At 53.7% G+C, this 21,551-nt stretch overlaps 1 protein-coding gene across 1 annotated transcript in view; it reads left to right on the top strand.

Annotated features, from left to right (window-relative positions):
* LOC140411413 (uncharacterized) overlaps positions 1–21,551 on the top strand; it is a 222,753-nt gene that overhangs the window by 51,431 nt on the left and 149,771 nt on the right. The window lies entirely within an intron of this gene.

Here is a 21,551-nt window from a genome sequence, read left to right as displayed (position 1 = left end):
CCGGAGATTTGGCGGGGGCGGGAATCGCACCGCGCCGGTCGGCGGAAATCGCGCTGGTCGGCGGGCCCACCCCCGGCGATTCTCCGGCCCGCAATGGGCCGAAGCCCCGCCGCTGTCAACTCACGTCAGCCGGCGTGGATTGAACCACCTTTCGAACAGCGGGACAAGTCGGCGCGGGCGGGCTCCGGGGTCCTAGGGGGGGCACGGGCCGATCTGGCCCCGTGGGGTGCCCCCACGGTGGCCTGGCCCGCAATCGGAGCCCACCGATCCACGGGCGGGCCTGTGCCATGGGGGCACTCTTTTCCTTCCGCCTTCGCCATGCTCTTCATTATAGCGGAGGCGGAAGAGACCCCCTCCACTGCGCATGCGTGGGGATGCCGTGAGCGGCCGCTGATGCTCCCGCGCATGCGGCGCCCGGCTAAGTCATTTCCGCGCCAGCTGGCGGGGTGGAAATCAGTCCGGCTCGGGCCTAGCCCCTCAAGGTGAGGGCTCGGCCCCTCAAGATGCGGAGAATTCCGCACCTTTGGGGCGGCGCGATGCCGGACTGATTCGTGCCAGTTTTGGCGCCGGTCGGCGGACATCGCGCCGATTGTGCCTAGCCCTGGTTCCCTAATATTCTTTGTGAAAAGGAATCTGCCAGCGTCACCCAGCCTAGCCTGTATTTAGTTCCAAATCCATGGCAATGTGGTTAACCCTTTGCCATCTGACATGTTCAAATGTCCCAGTGCATGGAACAATTGTCATCACCACACTCCTGTACTGCAGTGAGACCTGGATGCATTTCAGAGACAACATAAACCTGCAAGAGAAATTCCATCAGCAATGCCTCCACCTCATCCTCCATATTCAATATGAGGACTACTGAACAGTTAGTGTCCTTTTTTTAAAGAAAAGTATTTTTATTAAGGTTTTGCAATATCTTTCATTATAAAACAGTAGTAACAATAATAACAAAACAAACTAGAATGAACATTAACATAGTGTAAAAAGAGAATATACAATAACAATTAAATAGACATTACCCCACGCGACTCAGTCTTCCCACACCATCCCAATCAAGCACCCCCCCCCCCCACCCCCCCCCCCCCCCCCCCCCCCCCCCCCCCACGGATTGCTGCTGCTGCTGACATTTTAATTTTCCCCAAGAAAGTTGACGAACGGCTGCCACCTCCGAGAGAACCCTAGGGTAGACACTCTTAAGGCAAACTTTATTTTCTCTAGGCTGAGAAACCGAGCCATGTCTCTACACTCGGGGCTTCGAGTCCCTCCATATTAGTAAAATCCGTCTCCGGGCTACTAGGGAGGCAAAGGCCAAAACGTCGACCTCTTTCGCCCCCTGAACTCCCGGGTCTTCTGATACTCCAAAGATTGCGATCTCTGGACTCGGCACCACCCGTGTGTTAAGCACCTTGGACATTGCCCTCGTGAACCCTTGCCAGAACTCTCTAAGCTCCGGGCATGCCCAAAACATGTGGACATGGTTTGCAGGGCTGCCCTTGCACGTCATACAACTGTCTTCTACCCCAAAAAACTTGCTCATTCTCGCTGCCATCATGTGTGCCCGGTGGACTACCTTAAATTGAATTGAACATGATGAGGAGGAATTAATCCTGCCCAGGCCCTCTGCCCACAGATCCACTTCCAACTCCTCACCGCTCCTCCTCCCACTCGCCCTTGAACTCCTCCACCGGGGTTTCATCCGCCTCCTGTAGTTCCTGGTAGATATCCAACACCTTCCCCTCCCTGTGGTAGTATGTATTGGGGGTCATGTGGGACTGGAAGCCCTAATGTCATTGGCTGACAGATCCCGGGTCCTGGTTGGCCGTTGACCTCAAGCTCCGCCCTGAAGGCGGAGTATAAGAAGCCGGAGTCTTCCCCCGCAGGCCAGTTTACTATCGAGCTGCGGGGGAACAGACACGCTTAATAAAGCCTCATCGACTTCACTCTATTCGTCTCATGAAGTCTTTGTGCGCTACAATTTATTAAGCGTGCCAAAAAAAAAAAAGGACTATGGAGCTCAGGATCATTCCGGAATGCCTGAGGATCAGCCCCCATGCAGTGAACGCGGCAGCAGCCTTCAAGCACTGGCAGACTTGCTTCGAGGCCTACCTCAGAACGACCACCGGCCGAGTCTCAGAAGACCAAAAACTGCAGGTCCTGCACTCGAGGGTGAGCACGGAGATTTTCTCCCTCATCGAAGACTCGGACGATTTCCAGACGGCGTTCGCAGCACTGAAAAGTCTCTACGTTCGCCCAGTTAACCAAATCTACGCTCGCTACCAGCTCGCGACGAGACGGCAAGCTCCCGGAGAATCGATGGACGAGTTCTATGCCGCGCTGCTGATTTTGGGACGAGCCTGCAGCTGCCCGTCGGTGAACGCAAACGAACACACGGACATGTTAATGCGCGATGCTTTTGTGGCAGGTATGCAATCCTCCCAAATCCGCCAAAGACTTCTAGAAAAAGAGTCGCTAGGACTCTCAGAGGCACGGGCCCTAGCAGCCTCCCTAGACGTAATACCCGCGTAATACCCGCGCCTACGGCCCCGACCGCGCGGCAACCCATTGGGCCCCGTACGTACCCGTCGCGGCAAACCCCCTACCCCCCCCACAGGCTTACGCGGTCCAAACGCCGAGTTGCACCGGGGGCGCCCGCTGTTATTTCTGCGGCCAGGCGAAACACCCCCGGCAGCGCTGCCCGGCCCGCGCAGCTATCTGCAAAAGCTGCGGGAAAAAGGGCCATTATGCGGTTGTGTGCCGGTCCCGCGAGGTCGCCGCTGTCCCGGGAGCACAGTGAGCCCTGCAAGCAGTTTACGCGCCCCAACCCCGCCCAGCACGCCATGTACGACCCGCAGGCGCAGCCGCTCTGGGTCCCGACCACCGCGGTCCCGGGAGAACTGGGAGCTCTGCACGCCACCTACGCTCCCCAACCCCCCTCCCCGCAGCCCATGTATGACCCGCCGCCGGCGCTACCGCTTTGGGTCCCGGCCAACACTCTCCACGGAGAGGAGGGAGTTTTCCACGTCCCTAACGCCACCCTAACCCCCACCCCACGCCCCACACCTGACCCGCCGGCGCCACCTACTTGGGCCCCGACCACCGCTGTCCCCGGTGAGGGAGCTCCGCGCGGTCCTAGCGCTCGCGGCCCCACGCCTGAACCGCCGGCGCCGCCGACTTGGGCCCCGACCACCGCTGTCCCCAGTGAGGGAGCTCCGCGCGGTCCTAGCGCTCGCGGTCCTAGCGCTCGCGGTGAGGGAGCTCCGCGCGGTCCTATCGCTCGCTGTCCTACCGCTCCCCAGCCCCCCAGCACACCATCTGCGACCCGCAGACGCCGCCATTTTGGGTCCCGGCCACCACGAGGGGAGGAGGGGCGCCGCCATCTTGGACCGCCCCAGACCTGTACGACGCGTGGGGGCGGCCATTTTGTCCACCCCCGCCGCCATCTTGTGACCCCCCAGCCACGTGCGATGTATGGGGGTGGCCATTTTGTTCATCCCCGACGCCATCTTTGACGGCAACAACGGACCCCACTCCACTACTACAACCACGGCTCGCTTCGATTACGCTCGATCAAGCTCGGCCCCGGACACTCCAGACGACGACGACAACGGTACTAATAAACGGCCACGAGACGCCATGCCTAGTCGACTCCGGGAGCACGGAAAGCTTTATACACCCCGACACGGTAAGACGCTGTTCCTTAACCATCTATCCCAGCGCACAAAAGATTTGCCTAGCTGCAGGATCCCACTCCGTACAGATCCAGGGATTCTGCATAGTTACCCGAACGGTGCAGGGGAGGGAGTTCAAAAACTACAAACTAAACGTCCTTCCCCAACTCTGTGCCCCCACCTTGCTGGGATTAGATTTCCAATGCAATCTACAGAGCCTTACGTTCAAATTCGGCGGCCCCATACCCCCACTCACTATCTGCGGCCTCGCTACCCTCAAGGTGCAACCCCCGTCCTTGTTTGCGAACCTCACCCCGGATTGCAAACCACGTCGCAGACGGTACAGCGCCCAGGACCGGACCTTCATTCGGTCCGAAGTCCAGCGGCTACTAAAGGAGGGCATAATCCAGGCCAGCAATAGTCCCTGGAGAGCGCAGGTGGTAGTAGTGAAGACAGGGGAGAAACAAAGGATGGTCATTGACTATAGCCAGACCATCAACAGGTACACACAACTAGACGCGTACCCTCTCCCCCGCATATCCGACATGGTCAATCGGATTGCCCAATATAAAGTCTTCTCCACCGTGGACCTCAAGTCCGCCTACCATCAGCTCCCCATCCGCCCAAGTGACCGCAAGTACACAGCCTTCGAGGCAGACGGGCGATTATACCATTTCCTACGGGTCCCTTTTGGCGTCACAAACGGGGTCTCGGTCTTCCAACGGGAGATGGACCGAATGGTTGATCAACATGGGTTGCGGGCCACGTTCCCGTATCTCGACAATGTAACCATCTGCGGCCACGATCAGCCGCTGGGCGTAGTATGAAAAGAACCCCAAGCCACGACGCCAATCTCCAAAAATTCCTCCAGACCGCCAAAGCCTTGAACCTCACGTACAACGAGGACAAGTGCGTTTTTAGCACCGACCGGCTAGCCATTCTGGGCTACGTAGTGCGCAATGGGATAATAGGCCCCGACCCCGAACGTATGCGCGCACTCATGGAATTTCCCCTCCCGCACTGCCCAAAAGCCCTGAAACGCTGCTTGGGGTTCTTTTCATACTACGCCCAGTGGGTCCCCCAGTACGCAGACAAGGCCCGCCCCCTAATACAGACCACGACCTTCCCTCTGTCGACAGAGGCTTGCCAGGCCTTCAGCCGCATCAAAGCGGATATCGCAAAGGCCACGATGCGCGCCATCGACGAGTCCCTCCCCTTCCAGGTCGAGAGCGACGCCTCCGACGTAGCTCTAGCGGCCACCCTTAACCAAGCGGGCAGACCCGTGGCCTTTTTCTCCCAGACCCTCCACGCCTCAGAAATCCGCCACTCTTCAGAAGAAAAGGAAGCCCAAGCCATAGTGGAAGCTGTGCGACATTGGAGGCATTACCTGGCCGGCAGGAGATTCACTCTCCTCACGGACCAACGGTCGGTAGCCTTCATGTTCGATAATGCACAGCGGGGCAAAATCAAAAACGACAAAATCTTAAGGTGGAGGATCGAGCTCTCCACCTTCAACTATGAGATTTTGTATCGTCCCGGAAAGCTGAACGAGCCGTCCGATGCCCTATCCCGCGGCACATGTGCCAATGCACAAATTAACCGCCTCCAAACCCTCCACGAGGACCTCTGCCACCCGGGGGTCACTCGGTTTTACCACTTCATCAAGTCCCGCAATCTCCCATACTCTTTAGAGGAGGTCCGTACAGTCACAAGGGACTGCCACATCTGCGCGGAATGCAAGCCGCATTTTTTCAGGCCAGATGGAGCGCACCTGATTAAGGCTTCCCGCCCCTTTGAACGCCTCAGTCTCGATTTCAAAGGGCCCCTCCCCTCCACCGACCGCAACGCATATTTTCTTAATGTAGTGGACGAATACTCCCGCTTCCCTTTTGCCATTCCCTGTTCTGACATGACCGCGGCCACAGTCATTAAAGCCCTGAACAGCATCTTCACACTGTTCGGTTACCCCGCATACGTCCACAGCGACAGGGGGTCCTCGTTCATGAGTGACGAGCTGCGCCAGTTCCTGCTCAGCAAGGGCATAGCCTCAAGCAGGACGACCAGCTACAACCCCCGGGGGAACGGGCAAGTAGAAAGGGAGAACGGCACGGTCTGGAAGGCCGTCCTACTGGCCCTACGGTCCAGGGACCTCCCAGTTTCACGGTGGCAGGAGGTCCTCCCGGACGCTCTCCATTCCATCCGGTCGTTATTATGTACGAGCACTAATCAAACGCCACATGAGCGTCTCCTTGTCTTCCCTAGGAGGTCCTCCTCTGGAACGTCGCTGCCGACCTGGCTGGCGGCCCCAGGACCCATCCTGCTCCGAAATCATGTGCGGGCACATAAGGCGGACCCGTTGGTCGAAAGGGTTCACCTCCTCCACGCGAACCCCCAGTACGCCTACGTGGAGTACCCCGACGGCCGACAGGACACGGTCTCCCTGCGGGATCTGGCGCCCGCCGGCAATACGCACACCCCCCCGACACCATCAACCCAACCCCCCCCTTCCTGCCACCGCCGCACCCCACGACCGCCCCCTTCCCAGGAGGATCGGTTCCCCTCCCCTCAGCTCCGACCAAGGATCAAGCCCAAGCTGAAACCGTACGGCTCCTGGAGGCGACAACACTGGTACAAGCACCACCACCACCGCCGGGGCCGAGGCGATCGACACGGACGACCAGACCGCCCGACCGACTCGTGGCGTCAATGTAAAACAAATATGGACTGTTCACAAGAACATTTTGCTTTTCTTCCTATACCCTCTGTAAATAGTTACAACAGGACAAAATTGTCCAATACTGTATTGCCATGTGAATGTTTTGTCCTCCCAGGACCAGCCCTGTAAACCCTTACCACCATACGAAGCATCACCCCGCCGGGTTCATTTTTGACAAGGGGTGAATGTGGTAGTATGTATTGGGGGTCATGTGGGACTGGAAGCCCTAATGTCATTGGCTGACAGATCCCGGGTCCTGGTTGGCCGTTGACCTCAAGCTCCGCCCTGAAGGCGGAGTATAAGAAGCCGGAGTCTTCCCCCGCAGGCCAGTTTACTATCGAGCTGCGTGGGAACAGACACGCTTAATAAAGCCTCATCGACTTCACTCTATTCGTCTCATGGAGTCTTTGTGCGCTACACTCCCCCACCCAGGTGCCGGAGACCACCCTGTCCTGTATCCTCAGTGGTGGCAGCGTCGGAAAGGCCACTACCTGTTTTTTTCAGGAAGGCTCGTACTTGCAGATATTTAAAGGCGTTTTCTGGCAGCAGATTAAATTTGTCCTTTAGCGCCTTCAAACTGGGAAAGCTTCCGTCTGTGAACAGATCTCCCATCCTTCTGATGCCTGCCCTCTGCCAGCTCTGGAACCCACCATCCATCCTACCCGGGACAAACCTGTGGTTGTTACATATCAGGGTCCAGACCGATGCTCCCTCCACCTTCTTGTACCTCCTCCACTGTCCCCCGATCCGCAGTGTCGCCACCACCACCGGACTTGTGGAGTAACGGGTCAGCGAGAATGGCAAAGGAGCCGTTATCAAAGCTCCCAGACTAGTACCTTTACATGACGCCCCCCCCCCCCTTCCTCCCACGCCCCCCCCCCCCCCCCTCCATCTGCCACTTCCTAATCATAGCTATATTGGCCGCCCAGTAGTAGCTGCGAAAGTTCGGCAGCGCCAACCCACCCTCCCCCCGATTGCGCTCCAACAGCGATCTCCTTACACGCGGGGTCTTGTTCGCCCACACAAAGCCCGAAATGATCCTACTCACCCGCATAAAAAAGGCCTTAGGGATGAAGATGGGGAGGCACTGAAGACAAATAAGAATCTGGGGAGGACAGTCATTTTCACGGTCTGCACCCTCCCTGCCAGTGACAGCGGGAGCATGTCCCACCTTTAAAGTCCCCATCCATTTGCTCCACCAACCGGGTCAGTTTGAACCTGTGCAGAGCATCCCATTTCCTGGCCACCTGTATACCCAGGTAACGAAAACTTTACCCTACCATCCTGAGCGGCAGCTCTTTCAGCCTCTCCTCCTGCCACTTGGCCTGGATCACAAACAATTCGCACTTTCCCATATTCAGTTTGTACCCTGAAAAACTATCAAAATCCCTCAGGATCCGCAGACCTCCCCCATGCCCTCCACGGGGCCCAAAATGTACAGGAGCAAATCATCCGCGTATAGCGTGGCCCGATGTTCCACCCCCCCCCCCCCCCCCGAACCAGACCCCGCCAGTTCCTCGAGGCTCTCAGTGCCAGAGCTAGCAGTTCTATAGCTAGGGCAAATAGTAACGGGGAGAGGGGACACCCCTGCCTCGTTCCCCGGTGAAGCTCGAAGTACCCCGACCTCAGCCGGTTTATACATACACTTGCTACAGGCGCCTGGTACAGCAATTTCACCCAGCCAATAAAGCCCTCACCAAACCCGTACCTCCCCAGCATTTCCCACAGGTACTCCCACTCCACCCGGTCAAAGGCTTTCTCTGCGTCCATCACTGTTACCACCTCCGCCTCCCCTCCCTCTGAGGGCATAATAATAATACTCAAAAGTCTCCGGACATTGGTATTGAGTTGTCTGCCTTTAAGAAATCCAGTCTGGTCTTCCTCTATCACCCCTGGGACGCAATCCTCAACTCTTGTGGCCAGAATCTTAGCTAGCAATTTGGCATCCACGTTTAAAAGCGAAATCGGCCTGTATGACCCGCAATGTTCCGGGTCCTTCCCTCGTTTAAGAATGAGTGAGATCAAGGCCTGTGACATTGTTGGGGGTAGGGTTCCTTTCTCTCTAGCCTCATTGAAGGTCCTCATCAGGAGTGGGCTCAATAGTTCTGAAAATTTCTTGTAGAATTCTACCTGGTAACCGTCCGGCCCCGGGGCTGTACCCGATTGCATGCCCTCTATACCCTTGACAATCTCCTCCACTTCAATCGGGGCCCCCAGCCCCTCCACCGTTGGAAACCTCAACTGGTCCAAATGTTGCCTCATAACTTCCGCTCCCATCGGGGGGGGGGGGGGGGGGGGGGGGTGGTCTGACTCGTATAGTTTACTATAGAACTCCTTAAAGACTCCGTTTACCCCCCCGGATCCAAGACCATGTTAACCTCCTTACTCTTTACTCCCCCAATTTCCCTGGCCGCCTCCCTCTTTCGCAGTTGGTGTGCCAGCATTCTACTCGCTTTCTCCCCGTACTCATAGAGTGCCCCCTTGCCTTCCTCAGCTGTGCTACCGCTTTCCCTGTGGTCAGCAGTTCAAACTCCGCCTGCAGACTCTGCCGCTCCCTCAGCCCCGCCAAGGGGGCCTCCACGTATCTCCTATCCACTCGGAGTATCTCCTCCACCAGTCTCTCCCACTCCGCTCTTTCTCTCTTTTCCCTATGGGATCGAATTGAGATGAGCTCCCCTCTGACAACTGCCTTCAGAGCTTCCCAGACCGTTGCCACTGCTACCTCACCCATATCATTTGTTTCCAGGTAATCCAGGATGTTCCTGCTAATCCGCCCGCAAACCTCTTTGTCCGCCAGCAGCCCCACATCCAGTCTCCAGAGTGGGTGCTGCCCTCTCTCCTCACTAAGCCGCAGGTCCACCCAGTGCGGGGCATGGTCCGAGACTGTGATTGCTGAGTATTCTGTCCCCGCCACCTTTGGGATTAACGCCCTGCTCAAGACAAAGAAGTCTATGCGGGAATAAACCTTATGAACGTGGGAGAAAAAAGAGAACTCCTTCGCTCTCGGCCGCGCGAACCTCCAGGGATCCACCCCCCCCCCCCCATCTTCTCCATAAAACCCTTCAGTTCCTTAGCCACTGCCGGTCGCTTCCCTGTCCTGGACTTCGACCGGTCCAGCTCGGGGTCAATGGCTGTGTTCAAGTCTCCCCCCATGTTCAGGTTGTGTGACTCTAAGACCGGGATTTTGCCTAGCATGCGTCTCATAAATTCCACATCATCCCAATTCGGAGCGTAGACGTTCACAAACACCACCCGGACCCCCTCCCAATTTCCACTCACCATTATATACCTGCCCCCCTTATCTGCCACAATTCACCCAGCCTCGAATGCCACATCCTTAATGATCATAATTGCAAGTGCTACCCCCCTGGTCTTCGAATCCAGCCCTGAATGGAATACCTGGCCTACCCATCCCTTTCTCAATCTCGTATGATCTGCGAGCTTTAAATGTGTCTCCTGAAGCATTGCTACGTCTGCCTTTAACTCCTTTAGATGCGCGAAGACCACGCGCGCTCTTTTGACTGGCCCATTCAAACCCCTCACATTCCATGTGATCAGCCTGGTCGGGGGGCTAACCCCCCCTGCCGACTAGCCATCGCCCTTTTTTGGCCAACCTCGAACCCGCGCCCTTCGCTTCCTCAAGCGCCCCCACAGGGAGCCACTGCCCCCGGCCCTCAATTGGTACCCCGAAATTGATACCTCCTCAGTCAGCAAAGCATCATCCCCCCTACTCTCCTCCCTCCCCCCCCCCAACAGCCCCACGACCCAAAACCCCCCGCCAAGCACCAGCTGAGCACTTGCTCACTCCCCATTACGCTCCCGAGAGTCAGCTGGCCCATGCTGACCCCAGCAGCTCCCGCCCCTGGCGCCGATCAGACTGTTGCCTCATTGTTCGGACCCCTTTCCCCACATGTATAAACCAATTAAACTACCTCTCCAGCCCCAGTGAGTAAATAGTAATCCGAAACGAAAAATAAACAGAAGACACTAACATTGCCCCGTGAGGAGACACTTGTTGAACCAAGGCTCCAACTTCCCGAAAAATTGCACTAAGTACAGGGCCCCCTCCCCCCTCCGTATCTCAACTTTGCCGAAAACACTGCACCCTCCAGCCCTGACACGCACCCAACATTGTATACAATCTTATATTAGAAACGGGACCGTGTTACCCAGCCCCACCGCCACATTCCACCAAAGCTTAACTGTCCTTTAATTCGAGTCCAGCTTTTCCTGTTTGACGAATGACCACGCCTCGTCCGGCGTCTCAAAATAGTGATGCCGCTCCTTGTACGTGATCGATAGCCTCGCTGGGTGTAGCATCCCAAATTTCACCCCCTTGCTGAAGAGGGTCGCCTTCACCCGATTGAATCCAGCACGCCTCTTGGCCAGCTCCGCACCCAGGTCCTGGTATATGCGTATCACGCTGTTCTCCCACCTGCTGCTCCGTTCTTTCTTTGCCCACCACAAGACAAGTTCCTTGTCCGAGAAGCGATGAAATCTCACACCATGGCCCTTGGCGGTTCATTCGTCCTGGGCTTCCTTGCGAGGGCTCTGTGCGCCCCATCCAGCTCCAGGGAATACCCCCGTCCCTATCAGTGTATCCAGCATCTTGGACACAAATGCTCCCGCATCTGACCCCTCCACACCTTCGGAGAGGCCCACAATTCTCAAGCTCTGTCTCCTGGTCCTGTTTTCTAGGTCCTCCAGCCTCTCCTGCCACTTTTTGTGGAGGTCATCCTGCGCCTCCACCTTAAGGGCCAATACGACCAACTCATCCTCATGGTCGGAAAGCTTTTTCTCCATCTCCTTCATCGCTTTCCCTTGTGTCGCCTGAGTTGCGATCATTTGGTCTATTGATGCCTTCATCGGGGCCAGCATATCCTTTTTAAGATCAGCAAAGTAGCCCCTAAGGAACTCCTGTTGCTCCTGTGACCACTGCGCCCATCAACTCTGGTCTATACCGGCCGCCATGCCGTGCCTCGGCGCCCGCTCCGCACACTTCCGTCTGTTGGGACTTAAACGCTTCACCCGGCCACTCCTGGTCCAGCTATCCATACAACAGAGAGGGAATCCTTTTGGCAGTGTTCGCTTCACCAATCTGCCCCAAAAAGTCTGTGAAAACTCCTGAGAAAAGGTCTGAGAGTCTGTTCCAGACGGGAGCTGCCGAATGCGCGACCTACTCCTCCATGGCCGCCACCGGAAGTCAGTTAGTGCCCTTGAAGGAGGCTCTGCAAACATCAAGTTAAAACTGCTGCAAAATCAACTTTGATGCACGGGGCAAACCAGCTTCCTTCCCCACCAGGTCTGTTTTCTCAACTTTCTAGTGGCCAAAGTTCCAGGGGAAGCCAAAGAAAACTCATTGAATAGAAACAACGAGGATACAAACTCTGCTCAGTGATGAGAAACAAAGTTGTGTTTTTTAAAAAATCTTTTTATTCTCCTCATTTTCCACATTTTCATCAAATAAACAACAAAAGAAAACAAACAGATACAGTACCAATCCCCCAAACAGCATCTCCTTCAATATACAAACCCAAACATCACCCGTACATTCCAAGTAAAAAACAAAAGAAAATTAACAATCCCCCTGTAAACAGTGTGCTCGAAACCAACAATAACCCTTTCCCCCCCCCCCCGCCTCGTAATGTTCAATGGCAACCAATTTTTGAAAGTGCATGATGAACAGTCCCCATGAATTGTAGAACCCTTCCTTAATCCCCCTGTGCTCAAACGTCACCTTCTCGAGAGTCAGAAATTCCAGCAGTCCCTCCGCAGTCGAGGCACAGGGTGGAGAAGCTGACCTCCACCCCAATAGGACCGGACCCGTCTCCGGGCAATCAGCGAGGCGAAGGCCAAAACATCTGCCCCCGCACCCACCTGCAGCCCTGGCCGGTCCAACATCCCAAAAATGGTTTCTAGAAGCCTTGGTTCCAAGCTCACGTGCACTACCCCCGAGATGACACTGAAAACCTCTCTCCAATACTTCTCCAGCTTCGACAGGACCAAAACATGTGAATGTGGTTAGCGGGGCTCCTCCCACATCGCTCGCATGCATCCTCCACTCCCTCAAAGAGTCGGCTCATCTTCGCCCTCGTGAGGTGTGCCCTATACACGACCTTCAGCTGTGTCAGCCCCAGCCTCGTGCACGAGATTGAGGCGTTCACCTTCCGGAGCACGTAACACCACAGACATCTTCCATAGCCTCCCTCACCTCCTCCTCCTACTTGGCTTTAATCCCTTCCATGGATACCCCATCCTCCCCAGAATCCTCCCGTAAATCGCCAACACCACCCTCTTCCCCAATTCCCGTGCCATCAATACCTCTTCCAACAATAAGGGGGCCGGCACTATCGGAAAGCTCTGAACCACCTTCCTAGCAAAGTCCCGAAGCTGCAGGTACCTAAACCTTTCTCCTTGCCGCAGTCTATATTTTTCCCCAACTCTTCCAGCCTCACAAAACGATCTCCCAGGAACAGGCCTTTTAATACCCTGACTCCCATCTCCGAAACCTCCCATCCGACATTCCTGGCTCAAACCTATGGGGCTGGATTCTCCGCCCCGCCGCACCACATTTCTATTTCACCCCGCTGGCAGGATGCTCCGTTGTGCCAGCTGGTCGATGGGGTTTCCCATTGTGGGGCAGCCCCACGCCATCAGGAAACCCCCGGGCTGCCGGCAAAACGGAGCATCCTGCTGGTGGAGAATCCAGCCCATGGTTTCCCCTAATCAGCATCTCCCCAGACCCTACCCTCAGCTGAAAGTGCTGCCTCCAAATCTTCAACATTGCTACCACCACCAGACTCACAGTACCTGGGGCCATCGGCAGCGGCGCTATTGCCAACGCCCTCGACCCCGACCCCCTACACAGTCTCTCCTCCATTCTAACCCACCGGGAAGCCCCCCCCCACCCACCGGGAACCCCTCCCCCAGACTCTCCTCCATTCTAACCCACCAGGAACCCCCCACTGGGACCCCCCTCCAGCCAACCCAACTCCTCACCTTTTCTGCATTCGCTGCCGAATAGTAATGTAATAAATTTGGGAGGCCGAACCCCCCTGCCTACTGCCCTCTCTGCAGAACCACTTTCCTAACCTTAGCTACCTTCCCCCACCCCCGCCAAAATAAACAAGGTGATCAGCTTATCCACTTCCTTGAAAAGTACCTTCGGCAAAAAGACCAGCATGCACTGGAATAAAAACAGAAATCGCGGCAATACATTCATTTTAATTGCCTGCACACGATCTGCCAGTGACAGAGGGAGACTATCCCACCTTGGTAAATCCGCTTTCACCCTCCCCACCAATCTAGTAAAATTGTACCTACGGAGCCTCCCCCCAGTCCCGCACCACCTGCACCCCCAAATAACTAATTTGGGATGCCGCCCTGTGGAATGGCACCCTTCCCACCCCCTCCACCACCCCCGGCCGGGACACCACAAAGTATTCACGCTTTTCCAGGTTTAATTTATACCCTGAAAAAGACCCAGAAGTTCGGAGAAGCTCCATCGAAGCACTCGGCTTTGATACATATAATAATAGATCATCCGCATGCAGAGACACCCTATGCTCCATCCCCCTCCCCGTACTATTCCCTTCCACAACCCCAATCTCCTCAGCCCAATGTCCTAAGGCTCAATTGCTAATGCAAATAACAGAGGGGACATAGAGCACCCCTGCCTGGTCCCCCGGTGCAGAGCAAAGTACCCCAAACTAATATTATTTGTGCGGACACGCCCTCGATTCCTTATATAATAGCCGTACCCACTCTGTGAATCTTGACCCGATCCCAAACCTCTCAAGAACCGCAATCAAATATCCCCATTCTACTCGGTCAAATGTCTTTTCTGCATCCAGCCCAACCACCACCTGTCTCCTTTCTCTCAACCGGCGTCATAATTACATTTAGCACCCTCCTAATGTTTGACAATAGCTGCCTTCCTTTCACGAACACTGTTTGGTCCTCCCCTATCACCTTCGGGAGGCAACCCTCCAACCTAGCCGCCAGTACCTTCGGCAATATCTTTGCATCAACATTCAGTAGCGATATAGGCCTGTACGACCCACACACCTTCGGGTCCTTATCTTTCTTCAACAACAAGAAGATTGAGGCCTGCTCCAATATTTGTGGTAGCACACCTTCCCTATCGCCTTCTCAAGCATTCCCACCATCACGTCACCAATTTGTCCTTAAATTTCTTTTAATATCCACTGGAAACACATCTGGCCCTGCCACCTTCCCCAACTGCATCCTCCCAATTGCTTCCTTTATCTCCTGTTCCCCTACCGGCCTCTCCAGTGTGGCCCTATCCTCCTCCCCCAAACTCGGGTACTCCAGACCGTCCAGGAATTCCCGCATCTCCCGGTCCTCCCCCAATGGCTCCAATCTATATAAATCTTCATACAAACTCCTCAAACACCCTACCCAGGGCCACCAGCAATTTCCCCAGCCTATCCCGCACCTGGATAATTTCCCTCGCCACCTCCCTCTGACGTTTGCCTGCCAATATGCCTTCTCCCCATACTCAGATATCGCTCCCCTCACTCTCCTCAGTTGGATATCCATGGATAATCGATTAAAACGAGCCTGTAGCTCCCTACTTCTGTCTATAAGTGGTGGATCTGCATCCCCCACGTACCTCCTGTCAACTTCCATCTCATCTATCAGCCTTTGATGCTCTTCCCTTTCCTCTTTATCCACCTGAGCCTTAAACGATATCACCTCCCCCCTCACCTACTATACTTCCCCCATGCAGTTAAAACTCACATACTCCTCAATTACCCTTCGATCTTCTCACAAAAACTTCGGTCCCCCAGCAATGCTACATCCATTCTCCAACCCGGTCTCTGCATTGTCCCCTTCTCCAAGACCATGTCCACACAATGCGGCGCATGATCCGAAATTGCGATCACCGAATACTCTGATCCCCTAACCCCAACCAACAGCGCCTTCCCTACTACAAAAAAGTCTATCCTCAAATAAACCTTGTGTATCAAGGAAAAAAACAAATACTCCCTCTCCCTTGGGTGCAAGAACCTCCATGGGTTCGCCCCTCCCAATTCCCTCAAAATGTCCAGCCAGGGCTCTTGCACCAAGTTCCAATCCCCTCCCACTATTAGCTTGTGTGTATCCAAGTCCAGAAAGGCCCCAAAACCCTTCCTCGCAAGCCCTACATCATCCCAGTTAGGGTCATACACACTTGCCAATGCCACCAACCTCCCCTCCAACACCTCTGTAACTATCACGTACCTACCCCCACATTACCTTTTCCATCTGGAACCTTACTTTCTTCCTGACCAAAACCGCTACCCCCTGTGCCCTGCCATCAAACCCCGAAAGAAACACTTGGCTTACCCAGCCCTTCCTGAGCCTCACCTGATCTTGAAAATGAAAAATGAAAATCGCTTATTGTCACAAGTAGGTTTCAAATGAAGTTACTGTGAAAAGCCCCTAGTCGCCACATTCCGGCGCCTGTTCGGGGATGCTGGTACGGAAAGCTGGTATCTTTCTATAACCACATCAGCCTTTAAACTTTTTAGGTGCGTAAACACCCTCGACCTTTTCACTGGCCCCACCCAATCTCTTCACGTTCCACGCAATTAACCTGACCAGGGTCTCTCTTTCTCTCTCTCTCTCTCTCTCTCTCCCCCCCCCGCCCCCATATCCACCATCGTCATAACTCCGGGCCCTGCCTGCCGGGCGTGGCCCGCCCCGTCCCATTGTTGTCATCAACACCCCCCCCCCCAGAACCCCCCATCCACTTCCCCACGAAAATACCTCACCCAATATCGATCCCCTCCCCCCCTGCTTTTTCACACCACCTAGGCCCATCAAAACCTGTTCAACAGGCTCCCATGTCCACAGTCCCTCCCCCACCACACCTCTGTTCACTAGCCGACGTAAGTTTGCTAGTGTGGGGGTCCCTGCCCAGGTTCCACTCCTCTCCAATCCCCTCCCATCAGTCCCAGGAAAACAAGACAAGACATATCACCACAAGACTTAATAGAGGCATACAAAATGATCAGGGGGTTGGATAGGGTGGACAGTGAGAGCCTTCTCCCGCGGATGGATATGGCTGGCACGAGGGGACATAACTTTAAACTGAGGGGTAATAGATATAGGACAGAGGTCAGAGGTAGATTCTTTACGCAAAGAGTAGTGAGGCCGTGGAATGCCCTACCTGCTACAGTAGTGAACTCGCCAACATTGAGGGCATTTAAAAGTTTATTGGATAAACATATGGATGATAATGGCATAGTGTAGGTTAGATGGCTTTTGTTTCGGTGCAACATCGTGGGCCGAAGGGCCTGTACTGCGCTGTATTGTTCTATGTTCTATGTTCTATATCCCCTTCAGAAATCCAGTGCTAACATACAAACCCCAGAAAACCGTCGTTACAAAACAATCCCCACTCTTACTTTATCCAAATCGACAACTGTACCCCATTTAACCCCTGTAACAACATGAAATAAAATATAGAACTATATACATTCATAGATTTCATAGAATTTACAGTGTAGAAGGAGGTCATTCGGCCCATCGAGTCTGCACCAGCCCTTGGAAAGGACACCCTACCTTAGCCCAAACCTCCACCCTATCCCCATAACCCAGTAACTCTGCTGTCGTGTTGGGTGCTCTGCTACACAGACGAACCAACACGGCTGCGGATGGTACAACTCAGTTTTATTACGAACAATAATAACATCTGTAAACTGGTTACTGTGGTTCGTTCATTACCCTCTAACCTGTGGACCTAGCCCTAACACTATCTTGGAGAGGCACTCAGCACATGGTGAATGTCTGAGTGGCTTGCTGTGAGCTCTGTGCCCTGAGCTGTCTCCTGCTGGAATGAGCGGGAAGTGTCGTGTTCCCCGTTTTATAGTGTGTATGCTCTTGCCTGTGATTGGCTGTGATGTTGTGTGTGTGTTGATTGGTCCGTTGATCTGTCCATCAGTGTGTATGTATGTTTGCACCATGATGTTTATCTGCATATCATGACACCTACTTAATCTTTTTGGGACACAAAGGGCATTTAGCATGGTCAATCCACTTAACCTGTACATCTTTGGACTGTGGGAGGAAACCAGAGCACCCGGAAGACTCAGCACAGACACTGACCAAAGCGGGAATCGAACCTGGGACCCTGGCTCTGTGAAGCACAGTGCTAACCACTTCCACTCACCCCTTGCCTCGGTCCAAGACCAGTCTTCAGTTCCATTCGTCACTTCTACCCCAGTCCTTCTGCCTTCACAAACGCCTCCGCCGCTTCAACCATTTCAAAGTAAAAGTCTCTGGAGTTGTAGGTTACCCTCAACTTTGCTGGGTACACTCCGCCAAACCGCATCTCACCATGGGTAGCATAGTGGTAGGCACAATTGCTCCATGGCTCCAGGGTCCCAGGTTCGATTCCCGGCTTGGGACACTGTCTGTGCGGAGTCTGCACGTTCTCCCCGTGTGTGCGTGGGTTTCCTCCGGGTGCTCCGGTTTCCTCCTACAGTCCAACGATGTGCAGGTTAGGTGGATTGGCTATGCTAAATTGCCCTTTGTGTCCAAAATTGCCCTTAATGTTGGGTGGGGTTATTGGGTTATGGGGATAGGATGGAGGTGTGGGCTTGGGTAGGGTGCTCTTGCCAAGAGCCAGTGTAGACTCGATGGGCCGAATGGCCTTCCTCTGCACTGTAAATTCTATGAGTTATATAGTGCCGTCTTCACTCGGCCAAAGACCACATGCCTCCTCGCCAACTCCACAGTTAAGTCCTGGTAGATCCGTATACCAGCCTCAGCCCACTGCACCCGCTTCTGCTTCACCCAACTCAGGACCTTCTCCTTCACAAGGTACCTGTGGAAGCAAATAATCACTTTTCTTGGCGGCTCATTTGTCTTTGGTTTAGGCCTCAATGACAGATGAGCCCGATCCAGTTCGTACTGTGGTGGGGGGATTTTCTCCCTCCCCATCAGCTCCACCAACACCATGGCAAAGTACTCAGTTGGCCTCGGCCCTCCATCCCTTTGGGCAGGCCTACGTTCCTCAAGTTTTGCCACCTCAACCTGTTTTCCAGATCCTCCAGTTTAGCTTGCAGCGCTTTGTTAACCTCGACCACCCTCTGCGGCTCCTCACCCATCGAGGTGAGCTGATCGCTGTGTTGCAACATGGCTTCTTCCACTCCCTTCTGTTTCTCACCCTGCTCCTGCACCTCAGCCAAAGTCCTCGCCACAGCCATCTTCATCGGGGCACTCGCCTCCTTCACCAGCATCTTCAGTGCCGCCATCATCGACTTCCTCATCACCTTCATGTGCTTTGCAAACTGTTTCTCAAGTTCCAAAGCCATCACCTTGGTCATCTTTTCTGCCTCAAGCAGTGCGGCCCCATCCAGTGACCCAGACTCCGCCATCTTTCCAGCTACAAAGTTGATCCTTTCGCTCGACGGCAAACCTTCACTCGCCCTCTTCTTCACGGCAGCTTTCTTATTGTTTTTCAACATCCCCCTCCTTCCTTATGTCTCTCTGCACTCAGTTTGTCAAAACATTGTCCCTGGGAGCGGGCATTAAATCTTAAAAAATCAATCCTCGAGCAGGAGCCACCCAACGTGCGACTTGCTCCTACATGTCGCCACCGGAAGTCCAACAGAGTTGTGGTTAATGGATCTGAGGAAGATCTATAGTGGTGTTTCCCACCTGTCAGTGTTTGGACCCTTGCTTTTCCCGAAATCTATTAATGAGCTAAACAAGGGCACAATTTCAAAATTTTTGTACGAGACAACGCTTGGAAGCATTGTGAATTGTGAGAAGGATAGACAAGTTGGTGGAATGGTGGTGGAATGGGGGCAGATGGAAGATTAAATATAATGCAGAGAAGTGTGGAGTGATTCATTTTGGTAGGATGACTATAGGGAGACCAGAAGCAAAAGGACATAATTCTGCATGGTGATGCAGTGGTTAGCACTGCTGCCGCACAGCGCGAGGAACCGGGTTCGATTCCCACCTTGGCTGACTGTGTGGAGTTTGCACTTTCTCCCCGTGTCTGCGTGGGTTTCCTCCAGGTGCTCCAGTTTCCTCCCGCAGTCCAAATTCTGCAGGTTAGGTGGATTCGACATGCAAAGTTGCCCCTCAGGGTGAGGTCACAGCGTGGAAGATAGGGTGTTCTTTCAAAGGGTTGGTGCAGACCAGATGGGCCAAATGGCATCATTCTGTACCGTCGGGATTCTTTCTATGATTCCAAAAGGGGTGCAGGAACAGAGGGACCTTGGTGTATATGTGCATAACATATTGATCCAAATTTACCCCTGCAACAGGCATGTGACGCATCACCCTGAGGGGTTGGGGCAGTGGTTTCCCACATAATGCCAACATGTGAAGAGAAGCCAATAGCCTTCACGTCTAGAATCTTGAATGAGGCGGCACGGTGGCACAGCGGTTAGCACTGCTGCCTCACCGTCAGGGACCCGGGTTCGATTCCGGCCTTGGCTGACTGTGTAGAGTTTGCACGTTCTCCCTGTGCCTGCCTGGGTTTCCTCCGGGTGCTCCGGTTTCCTCCCATAGTCCAAAGATGTGCGGGTTAGGTGGATTGGCCATACTAAATTGCCCCTACGTGTCCAAAAGATGTGCAGGTTAGTTGGGGTTACGCAGATAGGGCAGGGTAGTTGGCCTAGGTAGGGTGCTCTTTCAGAGGGTCGGTGCATACCCAATGGGCGAATGGCCTCCTTCTGCACAGTAGGGATTCTCTGCTTCTTAAGCCAAAAGCGATTATGCGCAGATAGAGAAAGAAGCCTTAGGTATCATTTATGGAATAAAATGGTTCTATCAATTCCAGTATGGGAGGAAATTCACTTTATTAATGAACCATTGTCCACTAAAAACATTTTTTGGACCTTGTAGCAGCATTCCATCGCTGGCAGCGAGCTGAATGCAGAGGCGGGCATTGCTCTTGTCAGCACACACATATACACTGTGGTAGTCTGTGTAGAGGTATTACGGTACCTGGTAATGCTGGCACACCATTGGTAGATAGTCTATGCTTCCTATTGGTCAAGCTGTATGGTAGCTCCGCCCTGCTAGGTGGAGTATAAGAGCCCGTGCCGCCCCAGCAGCCTTCATTCTGTACCTGAGCTGCTGGGGGAAACATCTAGCTTATTAAAGCCTCCAGTTGGACTACAACCTCGCTTTAGTGGTCATTGATCGTGCATCATACATGATTAAATATCATCAGTAAAACTTTCATGGGAATGCAAATGGTCTCTCCTGACTAACCTTACCAAATACCGTTGATAAGCATTTCATGTGGAAACATTTTCCGCTTCAAGCAAGTAGATAATACTCCTGTAACCACAGGACAGGTGAAGAAGAGTACCAGAAATGATCTAATACTGTCAGAGGTTGTGGACATAGTACTTCAAGGCAAAACCTCAGGAGCAAACCCTGAGTTAAAACCATATTCCATCCGAAGACTTGAGTTATCCGTGCAGGCAGGTTGTCTCCCCTGGAGAATGAGAGTAATCATTCCACTATTATTAAGAAAACCTGCATTGAGCCTATTACATGAAGGCCACTGTGGTATTGTAAGGATGAAGGAGATAGCCAGGAGCTATCTTTGGTGGCCTGGGCTAGATGTCACAATTGAGGAGAAGGCAGGAATGTGTTTGTACAAAAGTGAGGAACCTATCACGAGTAGCCCCTTTGCACCCATGGGATTGGCCGGAACAGACCCAGCAACAGATACATGTTGATTACGCTCTCGTACCTATAAAACCTCTGATACTTTGGACCAGTTTACTTACTCAAAGGTTTTACCCAGGGACCCTTATTTGCGAGATGAACAAAGGACAAAACAAGTTCACAGTTGAACACAATTTTATTCACAATTCTCTTCCTCAACAAAATATGACTCAGACTCACAGCTGAGCTTCAGGTTTTACCCGCACTTTGTGAAAGAGGCTGGCCTACAATCACTCAATGTGGATGTCTTCTCTGGGTTCAAAAACAATGGGTCCTTTCTTCTTGCGATGGTTGTACCAGTCAGCCCTTCAAACCTACTCCGCCATTCAGTCCTTCGAACCGGCACCCCATTCATATGATCATGGCTGATCATCAAGTTCGATACCCTGATCCCGTCTTCCCTACCATATCCCTTAATCCCTTTAGCCTCAAGAGCTATATCAAATTCCTTCTTG

The sequence above is a fragment of the Scyliorhinus torazame genome, chromosome 1 (genome assembly GCF_047496885.1).
Source record: "Scyliorhinus torazame isolate Kashiwa2021f chromosome 1, sScyTor2.1, whole genome shotgun sequence".
NCBI lineage: Eukaryota > Metazoa > Chordata > Chondrichthyes > Carcharhiniformes > Scyliorhinidae > Scyliorhinus > Scyliorhinus torazame.
Note: the sequence above shows the minus strand (reverse complement) of the source record. Positions and strands in the feature narration are given on the sequence as shown.